The 19,049-nt window shown below is 43.4% G+C and overlaps 1 long non-coding RNA gene across 1 annotated transcript in view; it reads right to left on the bottom strand.

Moving 5' to 3' along the window:
* Positions 1 to 3,817: 3,817 nt before the first annotated feature.
* The window catches only part of LOC137528371 (uncharacterized), a 55,232-nt gene continuing 40,000 nt past the window's right edge, over positions 3,818 to 19,049 (bottom strand). Inside the window, exon 3 of the long non-coding RNA XR_011023376.1 lies at positions 3,818 to 3,898. This is a non-coding gene — a long non-coding RNA (uncharacterized lncRNA). The remainder of the gene's footprint in view (positions 3,899 to 19,049) is intronic.

A 19,049-nucleotide genomic window follows, 5' to 3' on the forward strand; every position in this document is an offset into this window, starting at 1 on the left:
GCAAAAGAGACCCTATACTTACCTTGAAGTTCACTTGTCTCCTGCAGCCTCGCCATCTACTGCAGTGGCAATCCTCCCATGCTTCAGGACCTGATGTGACATAGAACATATTTCTCTGCAGCATGTGAACCTTTCATTATAGTATAACATTATTGCATGGAACTTTGGCGGCTGCATGACAGATATATAGGACGAGGAGCTATGTAGTCCTACTAAAGGAATATTCAAGGCACAATGACAAGATTTTGGGACACGGACCTCGCATAAAGTACGATAACCAAACAAAGCCACTGACAGCAACTCTATTCTACGTGCTCGTCAGCAGAGCCGTGACAAGGTCCTCCAGCACCCAAGGCTGAGACCCCAAAGTGCGCCCCTCCATCCCTGCCTCCCCAGCCGTCACACACTGATTGCTATTAGACTAAGAGGCGCCACAGGGCCCACAACCTCCCCAACACCTTAATATCTAGTTATCTGGCTGCAGTCACTGCCATGTATCCCCTTTTATTATTTCTTTCTGCTTCAAACACAATTAGGACTGACAGCTGAATGAATTCTGCGCCCCCTACTACACTGCACCCTGAGGCTGGAGCCTCTCCAGCCTATGCCTCGGCCCGGCCCTGCTCATCAGTCCTTTTTCCATGTACAGCAGGCCCACTATTTTATGTTCTGGTTCGCCCCTCTGAGATGTATGCATGCCCTCTGTTGCATGTGCTTCTTATTTAATGTGCTGATGTTTACTTTCATAAACAACAAACCCTCTCTCTACATGAACTGCAACAGTTCCCATTCCAAGTTACCCCCTTGTGTAGAAGTCTTCCCTGTTTCCTGTACAACCCATCCATGTGGAATTCCGCATGTGCAGCCTTCCTTTTCCATTTGCAGCTTGCAGTACCCCAGTTATGTGCAGTCACCCCATCTTCTGCCATGTGTAGCCCAGCCTCCACGCTAGACTACAGTTTATATAGCATTGGCAGAAGTCAGACACTGCTTATTTTATCACCCACTCCCTCCACCTACAATGACTGAATGGCATCTAACATTATACATGGCCAGTAAAGTGACTAAACATTTATGGCAATAAGGAGTAGACGTAAATGGTAATAGTGGTGGGGGATGTTCATGTATTATTTTTTCTTTTTAGATCTTTAATGTGATTTATGGCCAGAGTTAACGGTAACCCTGGTAATATATTTTTCAGATTTATATCATTAGAAAAGACAACTTTTTAACAGTTTGGTATATGACCTGTCATTTATGTTAATGTGTACAGTAATTTCCCGCTGTCTAGTCTCCTTTACTAAGAAATGCCAGACAAAATACAAAAATGCAGCAATGAATAACTAAATAGCTACGGTACTTAATAGCAGTTTAACCTTTGCCTGCTTTTGTTTGAGGTATACACTGCTTGCTTGGCTAACAAATATGTAATATCTCACCTAACTCCAGGGGAAGACTGGGCATGGGGAACAAAACAATGGAAACACCTATGACTGCTACCAGATATTGGGGGCCACTTATGACTGCTGCCCATCAAACAGCCCCTTTTAACGGAAAGAGAGCGGCTCATGGGAAAATGACCCTTTTTTTCCTCTGGGTCAGTACTCTCCTGCCTAGTTTTGAGAACCTGCAAATGCGACCTGAGGTTGGATTCAGCTTCTTTCTGGACTTTGGAAATGGAGGAGACAGAAAAAACATCTTTTTTTTCCTTTTTTTTTTAATAAGGCCACATTCATGGACGGAGGATCAGATTTACTACATTAGGGATAAGTGCTTTGATTTCTGTACCATAAATAGCATATATTGCAGGTCTACATCTGCATCCAGTTAAATAAAGTTAACTTTCGTCGGGAAGTGAAAAAAGAAATCGCTCTGCAAAAGCGCTTTGGAAAGCGTTTTACACAGAATCGTAGCGTGCAGGTAAGCGCGGGAGGAAGGGAAAAAAATCAATCTCAAAATTGCAAAAGGCAGCCGTCAGCGATTTTGATTTTAGACGTGAACAAAGCCTCAATGTCTTTTGATATCGATCAACTACCTAGTCTACCACCTTCCACCATAAGATATTAAACACAATTTCACCAGAAATCATCGGAGTAAGCAGAAATCTTGTTAAATATTGATCAGGCTGCTGATACCACTATCTAATGTATAATGCAGTACAAAGCTATGGGAACCTTCATTGCATATTACCCCCCCCCCCCCCCCGGGCTATCTATATGACATGAGGAATGATCATGACAGATGAATAAAGGAATACTGTAGGGGGGTCGGGGGGAAATGAGTTGAACTTACCCAGGGCTTCTAACTGTCCCCCGCAGACATCCTGTGCCCACGCAGCCACTCACCGATGCTCCGGCCCCGCCTCCAGTTCACTTCTGGAATTTCAGACTTTAAAGTCTGAAAACCACTGCGCCTGCGTTGCCGTGTCCTCACTCCCGCTGATGTCACCAGGAGCATACTGCGCAGACACAGACCATACTGGGCTTGCGCAGTATGCTCCTGGTGACATCAGCGGGAGCGAGGACACGGCAACGCAAGCGCAGTGGTTTTCAGACTTTAAAGTCTGAAATTCCAGAAGTGAACCAGAGGCGGGGCCGGAGAATCGGTGAGTGGCTTCAGGGGCACAGGATGTCTGCGGGGGACCATTAGAAGCCCCGGGTAAGTTCAACTCATTTCCCCCCGACCCCCGTACAGTGTCCCTTTAACCTCTTGACGACCAGCTAACGCCGATCGGCGTAAACTGGTTGTCTGCGGGTTACCATGGAAACGGCCGCTCGATCGAGCAGCTTTTCCATGTCAGTTCACGGAGGGTGTCTCCGTGAACAGCCGGAGAGCCGCCGATCGCGGCTCTCCGGCAAAATGTAAACACGCGGGGAAGAAATCCCCGCTGTTTTCATCATACGGCGCTGCTGCGCAGCAGCGCCGTAAGGCAGATCGGCGATCCCCGGCCTCTGATTGGCCGGGGATCGCTGGCATCTGATAGGCGGAAGCCTATCCTTCAATGCGCAGGACGGAAATCCGTCCTGCGCATTACGGAGAGAGGGAGGGAGGGAGGTAAGGAGGCAGAGGGCGGAAATGGCTGCGGAGGGGGGCTTTGAGGAGCCCCCCCCCCCGCAAAACGCAAATGGCCGGCGGCGATCAGACCCCCCCGGCAGGACATCCCCCTAGTGGGGAAAAAAGGGGGGAAGTCTGATTGCCCTGGCATAATACTGATCTGTGCTGCGGGCTGGAGAGCCCACGCAGCACAGATCAGCCAATACAGCCCTGGTCGGCAAGTGGTTAAGTCAAACCAACATAACGTTTGCTAAATAGTGTCCAAGTAGAAACATTGAAAAATAGAAACACTAAGCCTTCTATATACTCCTGTATAGTGGTAAAAATTTGCACACACTTCATATGTTACATTGTAATCAGTCAAGCATTTTCATTTTACTTTGTGAACTACATTTTCTGAACTACAATTAAAGACATTTGCATGATCTTGTTTTGTAGTAAGTTCCTGTTATGTCCTACCTTGTATGTTACTCCATGTGTCTATTGTGCATCTCTGCGTAATATGTTGGCGCTTTATAAATATAATAAGTAAATAATCATAATAATGATGAAAGACTGGTGTTGCATTTGAAACACGTCCTTTATTCAAAAGAACATTTTGTATAGTTGTGATGTATGTGTGTGATATCATCATGTTTAATTTTGTGTGTTTACAAGTAAATACCTTGTATTTGTTCATTCATTAGACAAGGAAAAATAAATTATTCTAGTTAAACAAACAGGTTTCCTAAGACAATTCAAGGCTAAGGAAACAATACCTTTGTGCACTATGATTATCCACAAGATGGCGCTGCACTCCAGCATTGAAACTTCACTAGCATCTGGTCACAGAAATAGTCTGGTGCTATTTGGGAGGGAGAATATGCTGTTTACTACAGGGCTAAACCTTTTTGTTAAACAAAACGTCAGCCGGCTTCAGAAATATAAGAGCTCTTTATTAAAATATATTACTGTTTATGTAAGAGAATACATCTGCAAAATGTGAGCAGTATAGAAATTGAATTGTAGGTTAATGGTTGTGTCACTCATGCAGTGAATTGGCAATGCTCATTGACTGCTTGCATTTAGATCTCCATATTAAGCTATAGTAGTCACCATGCTAGCAGCTCAGGGTGCATATACAGTAGTGATGTGTTGCAGGTAACCACATTTGCTCACTTAATTATCACAAATACCTTCTGTTTTAAGAAGGCAAATTACACTTAGTGTTGCTTATTAGCAGGAGGGATTTTCGGTCTTTTAGTCCCCTATACTTTCCTTGTGGTTTTGGGTCACCCCGAGCTGCTTGGGTATTCTGTTGTACTGGTCCATGCCCTATCCCATAGAGCCATATCAATTAGAGATGGGAAGTTCGGATCTTTTCAATGATTCGGATGATTCGAATCGGATCATTGAAAAGATCCGGATCTTTGATCCGAATCTCGGATCATTTTACTAGGGAAGCATTCGGGGGTGAAATGACTAGCAGGAGAGGACTTTCCCTGCAGTAGACACAGAAGGAGAGGCCGGTGGACACACAGAGATGGGCAGGGAGTGGACAGAGGAGGGATGAGCAGAGAGCAGAAATGTTTGTTTGCACACAATACCCACAAGCTGCAATCATACAATAGCTTTACATATATTGCACCTAGATGTTCATCTGTATACTTTAAATGCAAACCTAGCACAGTGAAAGAAAGCATTCCCATTAGTGAAGTGCAGCTGTTTAGAGCAATGCAGGAGGATGATATTGCCCTGCAATCACAGTGCCTGCCCTGTCATTCTAGCCCAGCACTGTCTGCAAAGTTACTGAGCTGTGCTGCTTCTGAGCCAAAAGTTTCCCATTTGTTCACTCTGCACAACTACGGAACAGACAGCCTAAAATGAGCAACACATTGCAGCCAGTACTGTGCTCTACACAAATCCTGGTATAATTTGCCTTCTTAAGACAGAAATCTGGCAGTGGCATGGATGTCCCCTCTCTCATGTACCTGTCCCTGTGCATGGCTGCCTCCCCTCCAACAGAGCGATCCATCTCCGCTCTGCTTCCAGGACCCCGCTGCCCGCTGAGAGGGGGCGTGTCGCTGCTGGCCCCGCCCCCTTTGCGATCCGAATCACTCATTTTGATGATTCGGATGATTCGACTCACAAAAATGATTCGGATCAAAGATCCGAATCGTTCATGATCCGGACAACTCTAATATCAATCCCTGCCATGCACTGAGGAGGATCAACAACCTGAAACAGTCTATCTGCATGTTGGGTTCATGCGGTTCTGTAAAATGTATAATCTATAGGCTCACTACACACCAGCAGTTCTAGAGGTAATATTAGATAAAGAAGGTTAAGGGAGCCAGACCTGAAATTCATCAATAATCAATTACTCAATATTCAGTAGAAAAAAACAGTGATCACGACACATATAACCCCCCCCCCCCCCCATAAAATAGACATTTTGCCAAAGACCTGAATGCATATGCAAAAACTATGAGTCCAAGGAGTGCACTCCCATCAAAGAAGATTCACAGCTGTAAATTCTATTGCAATAGATTTCTCTTCAGGCCCAAACTTGTATGAAATTGACAAATAGTGGAATCCAAACAGTATGGAAAATGTAGGTCAACCCCGTGTGCTTACATCCATTTGCACGCCTCCGTGCATGATACACACATTCACGCTCATTACTGACATTATGGGTTATATGTGAAACCTCTCAAGCCGGTATCCACAAAGCAAACTCATCACCACCATACAGCATATGCTGCCCGTTATGCATGCACCAGTAGTGTGCAGTTGTATTGCAGCTCAAGGTGAGAAACTTTGAATAAAGTCTCACGGAACCCAAAACTTCCAAGCGGGTGATTGCTTTCATCCAAGCAGGTAAAGGTGGCTGCATCCACCCTGGAATCCGGCGTCTCCACAATGTTGAAGCGGAGGACAGCTTGTGTTTTGATCACTGTTTTTTGATACTGAATATTGGGTAATACATTGATTATTGATAAATTTCAGGTCTGACTCCCTTAACCTTCTTTATCTAATCGTATCCAATATATAAGGTGAGACGGATATATATGTATTTTAGGTAGATATCCCGTAGCTTTCTATTTAAGTTCTAGAGGTAAGCCTGGCTTCAGATGCATAGAGATATTTTGCATATTTAGTAGTGATGCATTCTGGGAAAACACAGTTGCTCACTTAACGCTGAATTGACACAAATACTTTCTATTTTAAGAAGGCAAATTACGCAGAATATGCTTTGCACAGTGAACATACCTCTGCTGGTGGAACACACTAAAGAGAACATGTCATACATATAGCTTTTCTAATAACCATTTCCTCTATTGTAATCCAATAGACGTTTACAAGCCTGTATTCTAGATATAGCTAATGAGTTGCTAAAAATTCAGCTTGCATGGAGATTAAAATGTAAAAATAAAAGTAAACACACAAGTCTTAAAGCATATATGGGTTTTAATATGCTGTCCATTTATAAAAATTACATGTGAAAAATCTATGAACAGTTTGCGTTCTGAGAATCTCAGCCCCCGGTGGGTGTGGCAGCTGCTGTTGCTCTGATAGCATACCATTGTTCGGATTGAAGGAGGAAGGCAAAGACTGAATCCCTGCAAGAAAACTGCAGCCTGTAACAATAACAGTCTATAGTGCAGTATAGTACCTGGTCAGGTACTTAAATAGTGCTTTATTTGGCAGCTTATCAAGATGCTTAGACGCAGATTAAAACAAGTTCTGTCAGGCCCGTATTTACCTCACAGGAGCCTATAGGCACAGATGTCCTGGCACCTTAGACTGCATGGCACCTGCCCTCCATGAACCCTCAATCCCCCGATGACCTGCACCGCAAGTGTGCTGGCTGGTCCAGCTGTCCCTTCTCTCTCATTTTCATTCTCATCAGGACTCTGCATAGGGAAGGAGGAAGACAGGCACTTGGCAGGGGAGTGAGCCACCTTTCCATCATCAGGCGCCTGTAGGCACGTGCCTACAGTGCCTAATGGTAAATCCGGCCCTGAGTTCTGTAAATGAGTGTTTGTACATATTTAGGAAAACATTTGTGTCTGAAGTACGTCTTTAACCTCCCAGAACTGAAAAAAAACTGCAACAAGTTTAGTGCGTCAGGTGTTTCAGGAGCCACTCTTTTCCTCTGGTACAAGGGTCCCTCCAGAGCAGTGTGGTTTAGCTGGTGGCCACGAGTCGGAGAGAATAATGGCCACCAGCCCACCACACTTGTTTGCAGATTCTTGCAGATGGTCCTCCTAGTTGTTGAGGTCATCCTAGTAAAAGCAGGTCTGAATTTAGGTGGGCATCAAAAAACTTTTACTGGGGGGAGAGTGATTTTTTAGTGACACCACTATTCCACACTGAGCAACCCCCAAATATATTGCATTTCAGCAATGGTATTATTGATGATCTTTATAGCACATGACATTACTATCATTGATTTATAAAGCTCCAACATATTATATGGCGCTGTGACATAAGCATGACCACAGAATGAAAGGTTTTCACATGAGCTACGTAAGAGAAATGTTGCAAATGATTCCCCAGAATAGCAACATTTCACTTTCCATCGCCTTTTGCAGTGGTGAGCTTTGCTGCACAGGCGAGGTTACACTGTAAGGGCTCGATTCACAAAGCGGTGCTAACCCAGTTAGAGACTTTAGGCATGATAACCATTACACCACGCTGGTGAAAAGCCAGTTTAGGTGTGATAAGTTTAGGCATGATAAGTTTGGGTGTGATAAGTTTAGGCATGATAAGTTTAGATAAGTTTAGATCGCTTACAAAGTCCCGCACGCAAAGCAGCGCCATTAAACTTTATACGAAGTGCACCAGACTTTGCTAGCGTAAAACTTTTGATCAGCTGTGCACTGCGGTGCTAACCCAGTTGGCGCTTAAAATTATCATGCCTAAACTTCTCACACCTAAACTTATCATGCCTAAACTTATCACACCTAAACTTATCATGCCTAAACTGAGTTTAGGCATGATAAAGGGCTTTTCACCAGCGTGCTAGCTGTTAGCACCGCTTTGTGAATCAGGCCCTAAGTGTTCTGAGTCCATAAAACCTACACCACAATCGCTTATGACCTCCCCCTTTGTGCCATAAACAGCTACTAAGTATAAACATATATATTAAACACACAATTATATATAGTATTTTATTAAAGTAAAGTAAAATAATGATGATTATCATTGCCATCATGATCAAACAGTTTGAAACAGTATTTATAGTTTTACTTTAAAATGAAGTCCAGCTGTTCACTTGCAGACCTGCTTAGCACCACCCTGAGATTGATGCCATTGAAGCAGTGGGATATTATTTTCTGTGAGAGTAATATGTCATGATGGGACCATGCGAGCTGAAATCTATGCATACACACCAAATATGGGAAAAGGGCTAGACAAATATCAGTTGTCATGGGTACTCACAACTGCTCTCTGCTATTCCTTTTGTAAGCTCTCCTCTCCTGCTGCTACCAACTTTTCACCCAACCTAGTACAAGAGTTGGGCCCCCACTATTGCTTTAACAGAGAACTGTAAGGTTCTCTTCTATAATGTATACACTACTAAAATGTCTATTTGCATCAGACTATGAACCTTTGCTGCATTTAAATCAATTGTACAATTTATTTCTCTACTACTTTCATTTACATAGATGGTATATTATTTATCATTAGGCATTCAGCCTACCTGTGTTGCTTTAAGCCCACAGTATGGAAATCTATGCCAGCACCCCTGTATACACAACATCACCAGTTATTTAATAACTTTAGTGGCTAAACTAGATATGTGTGCACACAAAATACCACTCCACATCAAAATGAAAACACATGACTCAAATACATTCCTTTCCTTGTGACATAAAAATGCTTCAAAGGCCAAACTGTACATAACGCACATTGCTAAATACAAACCGTAGCACCGTGTTAGCTCTTTTATTGCTAATTTAATGCTGGGCCATCTGCAAGTTGCTTCTGCTAGGTTAGGAAGAAAAGAAGCGCATGCTGCTGATGGCATTTGATTTATGATCCCGTTATTTCATAACAAGAAAATGTATGATGCATTTCATACCTAAGGCATATTTGTGAGAAGATTACATCAAAACCAGGTACTAGACATGCAAATCAAATACCTGTACTCACGCACAGACACAGACACAAAGACATACATACAAGCATATACACAGGCACAAACATACAGACACAAACACATGCAAATACAAACACATGCATACACACACATAGGGCTCGATTCACAAAGCGGTGCTAACCCAGCTAGAGACTTTAGGCGTGATAACCATTGCACCACGCTGGTGAAAAGCCAGTTTAGGCGTGATAAGTTTAGGCATGATAAGTTTAGGCATGATAAGTTTAGATAAGTTTATATCGCCTGCAAAGTCCCGCACGCAAAGCAGCGCCATTAAACTCTATGCGAAGTGCACCAGACTTTGCTAGCGCAAACTTTTGATCAGCTGTGCACTGCGGTGCTAACCCAGTTGGTGCTTAAACTTATCACGCCTAAACTTATCACACCTAAACTTATCATGCCTAAACTTATCATGCCTAAACTTATCACGCCTAAACTTATCATGCCTAAAATAAGTTTAGGCGTGATAAAGGGCTTTTCACCAGCGTGCTAACTGTTAGCACTGCTTTGTGAATCAGGCCCATAAACTCATTTTTCCAAAGCTTTCAAAAGATTTAAAGCTTGTAAAGTTGGCTGACAAATGCTATACATTCGAAAGCTTGCTTACTCTTACACACTTTCGGTCCAACGGACACAGCATGGATGATCTTCGTGTCACTGCCCTGAAGGGTGGCTTCAAAACGTCAAATGATCGATTAATAGCAGAAACAAAATTTATAAATTGGTTCAAAGCTGTGCAGAACGGTTTGAATAAGGACAACAACTTTCTATATCGGTATGAGATTGATGATATACAAAAATTAGTTCGCACCCTTGTGGAGGCAATTTAAGTGTGCTAGGGTCAAAGAAAATGGTACTGTATGTAAAGCAAAGAAACCCTGGAACAAGCACCACTCAATAGTATATAGTGAAAAATAAAAGATCTTTATTACAAATGATCTACCTTACAGTACACATTGGCAGGGATACACTCCCAGCAGCTAATAAAACCACATGATAAAACATCCCATAAAAAATTCTCCATACTGAGTAATTATATGCATGTTGCTCAATAATTAATATAAGACACACAATATATGATATGCAAGAATACGGGTTCTTAATAGGACCCGTATCTTGTTCAGTAATTACTGTAAGTGCAGTGCAATAGCTCAGAAAAATAATAATATTCAAAAAATCACCAATCCAGCAATTACCCCCTCAACCTTATTAATTCTATATAAATATACACACTTGAAAGTACCATATGATGACTATCAAAAAAGATGATTAGATCCACTGTTATGGAAAAAAGTGCTTTAGCGCAGAGAAAAAACACACATAATTGAGCTTGTGCAAAGTAGCTTATGAATGAGTTATTGACAGTGTAGCAGCCCACAGACGAGGTGCACAGGAATAATCAAAGAAGTGATACTTAGCCCAGGTAGATGGTGGAATAGGCAACAGTCAGCAAGAGAGACGGCAGATCCCCTCTAGTTACGCGGGCGCAACCCTGCTTTGTCAAGGAGAGGAGGAACCGGTTCCTCCTCTCCTTGACAAAGCGGGGTTGCGCCCGCGTAACTAGTGGGGTTGCTTGAGGGGATCTGCCGTCTCTCTTGCTGACTGTTGCCTATTCCACCATCTACCTGGGCTAAGTATCACTTCTTTGATTATTCCTGTGCACCTAGTCTGTGGGCTGCTACACTGTCAATACCTCATTCATAAGCTACTTTGCACAAGCTCAATTATGTGTGTTTTTTCTATGCGCTAAAGCACTTTTCATATGGTACTTTCAAGTGTGTATATTTATATAGAATTAATAAGGTTGAGGGGGTAATTGCTGGATTGGTGATTTTTTGAATATTATTTTTCTGAGCTATTGCACTGCACTTACAGTAATTACTGAACAAGATACGGGTCCTATTAAGAACCCGTATTCTTGCATATCATATATTGTGTGTCTTATCTTAATTATTGAGCAACATGCATATAATTACTCAGTATGGAGAATTTTTTATGGGAAGTTTTATCATGTGGTTTTATTAGCTGCTGGGAGTGTATCCCTGCCAATGTGTACTGTAAGGTAGATCATTTGTAATAAAGATCTTTTATTTTTCACGATATACTATTGAGTGGTGCTTGTTCCAGGGTTTCTTTGCTTTACATACAGTGAGATTGATGATATTTGAACTTTCTAATGCCGGGAATACACGATGCGTTTTTGCGTTCGTTTTTGCCGTCGTTTTCGCTTTCGATAGATTCTACTCTCGATTCACTGCTCGATTCCCCTCTCGATTCCTTATCTTTTCTTATCAATTACATTCACTTGAATGAGGAGAATCGAAACGAAAGTAGAATCGACCAGATCCGACAGGTTGGAATTTATCTATCGAACCCATCTATCTAAAGTAAAAACTTAACGTGTATTCCCAGCATTAGCCATTATAGCTGAACTTGTGAACTAAGAATTTACGATACCTCTGTGTCAGTCCAACTCCCAGGTCTGTGAGCAGGTGTTAAACAAGGATCCTTATCTTAGCCTACAACCTCTAACCCCAGGTCGATGGTCTGTGTGAATTAAGGCATCTTAATGACATGTATTTATGCTTGAGAAAATATCTGTTTTCCCTTTTGATGTTGCATGTATATAAGCTGTCTGTACCACCAGTTTGCAAACTAATTGGATATAAGCCGGACGAAGGCTGCAAGGCCGAAAGCTTGCTTATTTTTATTCATTTTTAGTTAGCCAATAAATGGTATCATCCTGATTTAAAACTTCTTATTCTTTTAAGTTAGCCAATAAATTGTATCATCCTGATTCAAAACTTCTCACCCTATTTACAAGCAAAGATCAGAATTATTTTGTTTCAAGTGAGATTTCAATCTATTAGATTGTAGACCTCACTGGTAGTTTTTATTAACTGCTTCCGGACCAGCACGGTTGAAATCTACATCCTGCTTGTGGTTGCACAGCTCTGACAGGACGTAGATTTCAAACATCGCTGCTACGCGCTCCTGCCTAGTGCGCCACTCTCACATCGTTGCAACTCACTCGCACGACTATGACGGCAGAGCTCTGTGAGCTGGTCAGGAGCTGATTTTATTGGCTCCTGACCCTGTCATCACTATGAGCCAATCACATTGGCTTACATTGATGGACAGGATCAGGAGCTAATGAAAGCAGCTCCTGAGTGGCTCACAGAGCTCTGCCGTCATAGGGACGGCAGAGAGAGGGACCTGCAGCGATGGGAGAGTGACGTGACCGGCGGGAGCAACAGTTCTGTGCGGCAATTGTCGGTAAGCTCCGTTTTGCTGTACCAGCAATCTTTGGTCCTTAAGGGGCCAGAGACTGCTGGTACGGAAGTAGTTAAACACAATTTAAGGCCAATATTTACCAAATATTTTAAGATGCTGCGATGTTCTTAAGGGATCATTTCATATGAAATTATATTTCACCTTCACCCCTGCTGGTCATTCACTGTAACCCTTCTAGCTCAGTGTCACCTTCCCTTTCTCCCTCCACACTGCTGTTTTTTTTCTTTTTTTTGTCACCTTTCTCTCCCCCTGCTGGTTAGTCACTATCACCCTTCTCCCCACCCCACCCATGCTGGTCAGTCACTGACTATTATCCTTCTCCCCATCCTACCTTCCCTTTCCAAAAATGGAAATTATGAGCAAGTAAATGCTGCATTTGCGACCAGTGCTATTGACTCCACCTCCAGCTCATTAAAAAAAAGTTTTTAGATTTTTGGGCTTCTTTTGTTTCAAAAATTGGAAATTAGGTTGTTTAATAGCAATCTTTAAAAAGTGCTGTAAAACTAAAGGTCCCATACATCAGGCGACTTGGCGGCCGGTCAACCATCCGATTTGTTTATTATTATAATCGAATTGGATGAAAATTGGTGCCCCCAAGTGCATGCCCGACTGACAAAGCGACCAATTTTGGGACGGAAATTCGCATTGTCGATTGCACATGCTGCAAGATGTTGGGCCAAAGTTGGTTGGTCGGGTGTGCGGTGGAATGTCAGCCGATTTTGGAATGAGCGAATGTGTGTGCATTTATACATTACCTGTCCTGTAGCAGCCTCTCTGCGATGTCCATCGATCTCTCTGGGTTCTAACAGCCGCATACAAGCTGGTGGCGGCACATACGGTTTGTTTGTGCACATTGTTATGTCATGTTTCTGTGGCTCTGATTCAACAAACCTTTCTCCTGAGCTTTCTCACCTCATGTCTATGTCTCTTATCAATAAAATACATTTTCAACCCCAAATATGCAAAAAGTACTCAAAATAAATTACCTATCCCGAGTTAAGTGAAGTTTAATATTACTTTACTTCTTCCACTGTTTGTTAGTCTGTGCAGCACCATAACGTATGTTGAGGCTTTGTACAGTAAATCAACAATGCCTATATCCTCAGAAATCACCCAAACATCACCATATCAGTTGAATAAATTTGTTCCACCTAATTTTTGAATTTTCATGAAAATACAGGTGAGGCAGGATTGAGCAAGTCCACTCATCACTGCCGATTTGTTTGGGCTGTCATCAAAGATAAAAACACTTTCACTCAGCCAATTTAGCATTCAGGTTTAAGAAGTTTCCTAATAATTGCATTCTGCCCTTGGAATAATTGTGTTCCTGCATGACTGGCCTCTAATGTCGGGGATATGCTTAACAATATGGTTCCTGTACACAGTCAAGTGTTAAAACTCTTCTTTCTGTAGTAATAATGTTCTTCATGTGTGAGAAGAGTTGCAGGACACATTCACTATATCTGGCTTCCTGTCTGCAAGTAAATATTTGCAGGAGAGCCCTATCCATGACACTCTTCCTAAGTTCACATGGTTTCAGGGTTAAAATACTGCAGCCATTTCTAGCTCCGGTCTCTTCTGTAACACAAAAGGACAACAAGAACTAGGTCAACAGCAGACAACCTCATGGCAGCTAGAGGCAGAAGTGAACTGAAAACAACAGATTATTTCTTAGAAATATAGGTCTTTTGTAGCCTTCCTGTCAACAAAGCCATGGCATATGAGGACAAGACAGTCAGCAAATGGTTCATTATGAAATGCAAATTGAGGAAGCACAGTGGACTCCTGCACATATTTCATTCACATTATAATGCACATAGCACGTAATGCTGGCATAGACTATCAAACAGTTTAATAAATTAGATGTTAGATTAGATAAAACGTTCAATCTAAAAAAAATCTATTTAAAAATGAAAGCACCCTTGATGAGATAAGATGGGAGGGCCACATGTAGAGACATGTGTGAATAAGGTTGCATAAGCAATGCAAATTATATTACATCAGAATGCTGAGAGGGGCAGGATAGTATACACAGATTGCTTGCCATATCTTATAAGTGTATGCCAACATTAACTAACACCTATCTGACAATCCTATTTTATCTTAATCATCTTATATACAATTAGAAACTCCCATCAAAAAACTAAATTTGCAACCCAAGTAGATATATAAGGACTGTAACAGCCCAAACAAATGATCCTAAAGGTGCCCATACACTTACTCGATTTCTCGCTAATAGACAGCAAATTCGATCCCTGTGATCGAATCTGCTGTAAAATCGATGCGCAAACGCTGACCGATCTCCGTCCAAAATTGATCAATCCCGTCCGCACGGAAAATTTTGCTCGATCGCTGGTGGGTCGGGAGTGCGTCGATAGCGGCGTTTAAATGACCGACGCTAGCGGCAATACATTACCTGTTCCGCCGGCGCGTGTCCCTGCTGTCCCCGTGGTCCCTTCTCCGCTCTGGGCTCCGCCTGGCTTACTTACTTCCTGTCGGGGGAAGTTTAAACAGTAGAGTGCCCTCTACTGTTTAATCTTCCCCTGACAGGAAGTAAAGTGAAGCTGGGGCCCAAAGCGGAGAAGGGACAGACCGGGGGGTCTCGCACCGGCTGGATCAGGTAATGTATCAGAATCAGAATAATTTATTTCGCCAAGCACAACGGGGGTTGTACCCAGAATTATTTTTGGCTCATACAGGGTCGGTGATGGTACAAACACATATGCGCAATGGTTCAACACATGCAATCAGGTACAGTATAGTACATAAGCAAGCATATACACACACACACATATACATATATATATATATATATATATATATATATATATATATATATATACACACAGCACATTACTCTAGTGAAGGACATGTGGGGAGGTCTGGAGTGCTATGTGAGGGTAGCAGCCACATCTTCCTGCGGCGCTCGCTCTGCAGCAGTTCCAGATGCCCCGCACTGTGTAATGGAAAAAAAGTGGATAGAGAAAGAGAGAGAGAGAATGGATAGTTAAAAGAGAGAGTGAGGAAAGAAAGAGAGAGAGAGAGTCAGGCAAGAGGAGAGAGACAGAGAGTCTCTCTAGGGCTGCAGATTGAAGCACCCCTGTGTACAGTCAGATAATCAGTCCGAACCCCTGTGCTCCCAGCCGACCTGTGGGGGTCACTGAGGGGGGGGGGGGGGGGGGTCACGCTTAGCATAGCTCTGGCTAGCTTCTCCCCCCAGTCTGGGTTGGTTAGGTCCAAAATCCGTTTCGATGGTGGTTGCAGGCAGAGGGGACCCGGTGCTCCTGGCAGCTGAAGTACAAAGAGCCAGGTCTGGTGGAGAAAACACTAAGCCATCCAGGGCCTATGGGGATCCAGGGCTGCTGTGTGGAGCGGCTACGACTATGATTCTCAGTGGCCGTGAGAGAGCAGGACAGGGAGCAGTGTGAACGGTAGTGTACATACCCTTTGGGAGGGTGGAGGGCCCCGAATGTTACTGTGATTGCATCTCTGGACAGCAGCTGTTAAGTGGCTCCACGTGGAGAGAAGCGGTGTGGATCAGGCAGCCTCAGGGTTCTCAGATCATGGCAGGGCGTCTTGTTACCCTGGCAGTGGTGCTGCAGCTGCGCCGGTGTGGGACGGGTCCTCGGATGGTCGCAGAGCAGCTGCGTCTTCTACGCGGCGTCTGGTTGCCCTGGCAGCAGAGCCGTGGCTTTACCACGTGGGATTCTGCTGTTCTCTGTTCCTCCCATCGCGGCAGTCCGAAGGCGATGTGGCAGCCAGCGGCGATGGAGTCAGCTCCCCTTGTGCAGTGGTGAGGGGGGCTGGTTAGCTGCAAGAGTCCGGCAGTGATGGTGGTGGGGTGAGCACGAGGGGACGAACGGCTGATCAGCTAGCGACCCGCAGCCAGTAACCGAAACGTGTCTTCAAGTGTCTCCGCATGCCTTCTTCTGTGTCCCCGTATCCTCCCCTTTAGATTGGGGGGATTATGGGGAGAAGGGAGATAGAAAACAAAAGAAAAGGCCGGAGCCCTGTGGCCGTGGCTACCGATGCGGAGCCATCTTGATGACAAATGGTGGGGGAGGCGGCAGCTCCACAAATTGTGAATCAATTTCATAGGGATCTATCTGCTGGTCGATCTGGTGGCAATCAACCAGTGTATGGATGCCTTAATAGTGTGTAGGCCCTCCCTGTGCTCCCAGAATGACTGACTCGTCAAGGCATGGGCTCCACAAGATCTATCAAGGTGCTCTGTGGTATCTAGCAGCAAAATGTCTGTAGCAAATCCACAAATCCCTATATCCTGAAAGTTGCAATGGGAAATCAGAAAGTTGCAAAGGGGTATTATTTTTCTAGCATATCCCATACAGTGGGATCCGAAAGTTTGGACAACCTTGTTAGTCGTCATGATTTTCCTGTATAGATGTTGGTTGTTACGATAAAAAAGTCAGTTAACTATATCATATAGGAGACACACACAGTGATATTTGAGAAAGGAAATAAAGTTTATTGGATTTACAAAAAGTGTGCAATAATGGTTTAAATAAAATTAGGCAGGTGCATAAATTTGGGCACCGTTGTCATTTTATTCATTCCAAAACCTTTAGAACTAATTATTGGAACTCAAATTGGCTTGGTAAGCTCAGTGACCCCTGACCTACATACACAGGTGAATACAATTACGAGAAAGAGTATTTAAGGGGGTCAATTGTAAGTTTCCCTAATCTTTTAATTTTCTCTGAAGAGTAGCAACATGGGGGTCTCAAAACAACTCTCAAATGACCTGAGTTATTTGGGCATAACAAGGGGCGTTATGCATGGAGGAAAAAGAACACAGCATTCCAAGAAAAACACCTGCTACCTACAGTAAAATATGGTGGTGATTCCATCATGCTGTGGGGCTGTGTGGCCAGTGCAGGGACTGGGAATCTTGTTACAGTTGAGGGATGCATGGATTCCACTCAGTATCAGCAGATTCTGGAAACCATTGTCCAGGAATCAGTGACAAAGCTGTAGCTGCGCCGGGGCTGGATCTTTCAAAAACACAACGACTCTAAACACTGCTCAAAATACACTAAGGCATTCATGCAGAGGAACGAGTACAATGTTCTGGAATGGCCATCTCAGTCCACAGACCCGAATATAAATGAAAATCTGTGGTGTGAGTAAAAGAGAGTTGTCCATGTTCCGACGCCATCAAACCTGAATGAACTAGAGATGTTTTGTAAAGAGGGAATGGTCCAAAACACCTTCAACCAGAATCCAGACTCTCATTGGAACCTACAGGAAGCGTTTAGAGGCTGTAATTTCTGCAAAAGGAGGATATACTAAATATTGATTTCATTTCTTCTAATTTTTTATATATTTAACTGACATTTTTTATCGTAACAACCAACGATTTATACATGACAATCATGACGATTAACAAGATTGCCCAAACGTTCACATCCCACTGTAGAGGAGTCTGGTTGCTGCATAGCAGATTTATGAACAGTATTAGATTCCCACAGTACAGGTAGCAGATGTTCCCTCTGTATTAAGTAGAGCTCCATCCAGTATAGTAAGCCAAATGTGCCACCATTATTAGACAAGACAAAGACTCCTTACTGATTTAGGTAGGTTCCACCAAATATAGGAAGCCAGATGCGCACCCAGTATTAGGTATCTCCCTCCCCAGTACAGATAACAGATGTGCCCCCAGTATTAGGTAGTACCCCCAATTATAGGTAACCATATGTTCCCACAGTGTTAGGTACCTCCTACCCACCCAGTATAGGTAGCCAGATGAGATCCCAGGATTAGGTAGTCACCCAACTACCCAGTATATGTAGCCATATGTGCCCCTAGTATTAGCACCCTCCAGTAAGAGCCGGGACAAGGTCCTCCAGCACCCAAGGCTGAGACACCAAAGTGTGCCCCTCCATCCCTGCCCCCGAGCCATCAAACACTGATTCCTATTAGACTAAGAGGCGCCACAGGGCCCACAATCTCCCCAACACCTTAATATCTAGTTATCTGGCTTGCAGTCACTGCTATGTATCCCCTTTTCTTATTTCTTTCTGCTTCAAACACAATTGGGAATGACATCTGAATGAATTCTGTGCCCCCTCCTATACTGCGCCCTGAGGCTGGAGCCTCTCCAGCCTATGCCTCGGCCCGGCCCTGGGTAGCCATATGTGCCCCCAGTTTTAGGTAGCCCCCCACCACGCAGCATAGGGAACCATAAGCATCCACAGTATTAGGTAGCTCCCCATCCAGTGTAGACCATCCACCACTGCCCAGCCTTTAACAGGTACCATTGTTATAGAATAAGCTTTGTTATTCACATTGCCTATTAGTGGTTTTAATGCTGGGGCTGATGGATTTATTTGTTATATAATGCTCATACATTTGTAACTTATCTTCTTCCATTTCACCATAAGACTGCATAATGCAAAGGTGACAATCAGTGATACAGTCTTGATTGTAAAATCTTACCACTTTATAATATGAGGGACTAATGCTGGGAATACACGTTTCGTTTTTACCTTCGTTTTAGCCTTCGATTCGTTCGGTAAACGAATCGAGTGTTGAAAAC

Source organism: Hyperolius riggenbachi, chromosome 8 (genome assembly GCF_040937935.1).
Source record: "Hyperolius riggenbachi isolate aHypRig1 chromosome 8, aHypRig1.pri, whole genome shotgun sequence".
Taxonomy (NCBI): domain Eukaryota; kingdom Metazoa; phylum Chordata; class Amphibia; order Anura; family Hyperoliidae; genus Hyperolius; species Hyperolius riggenbachi.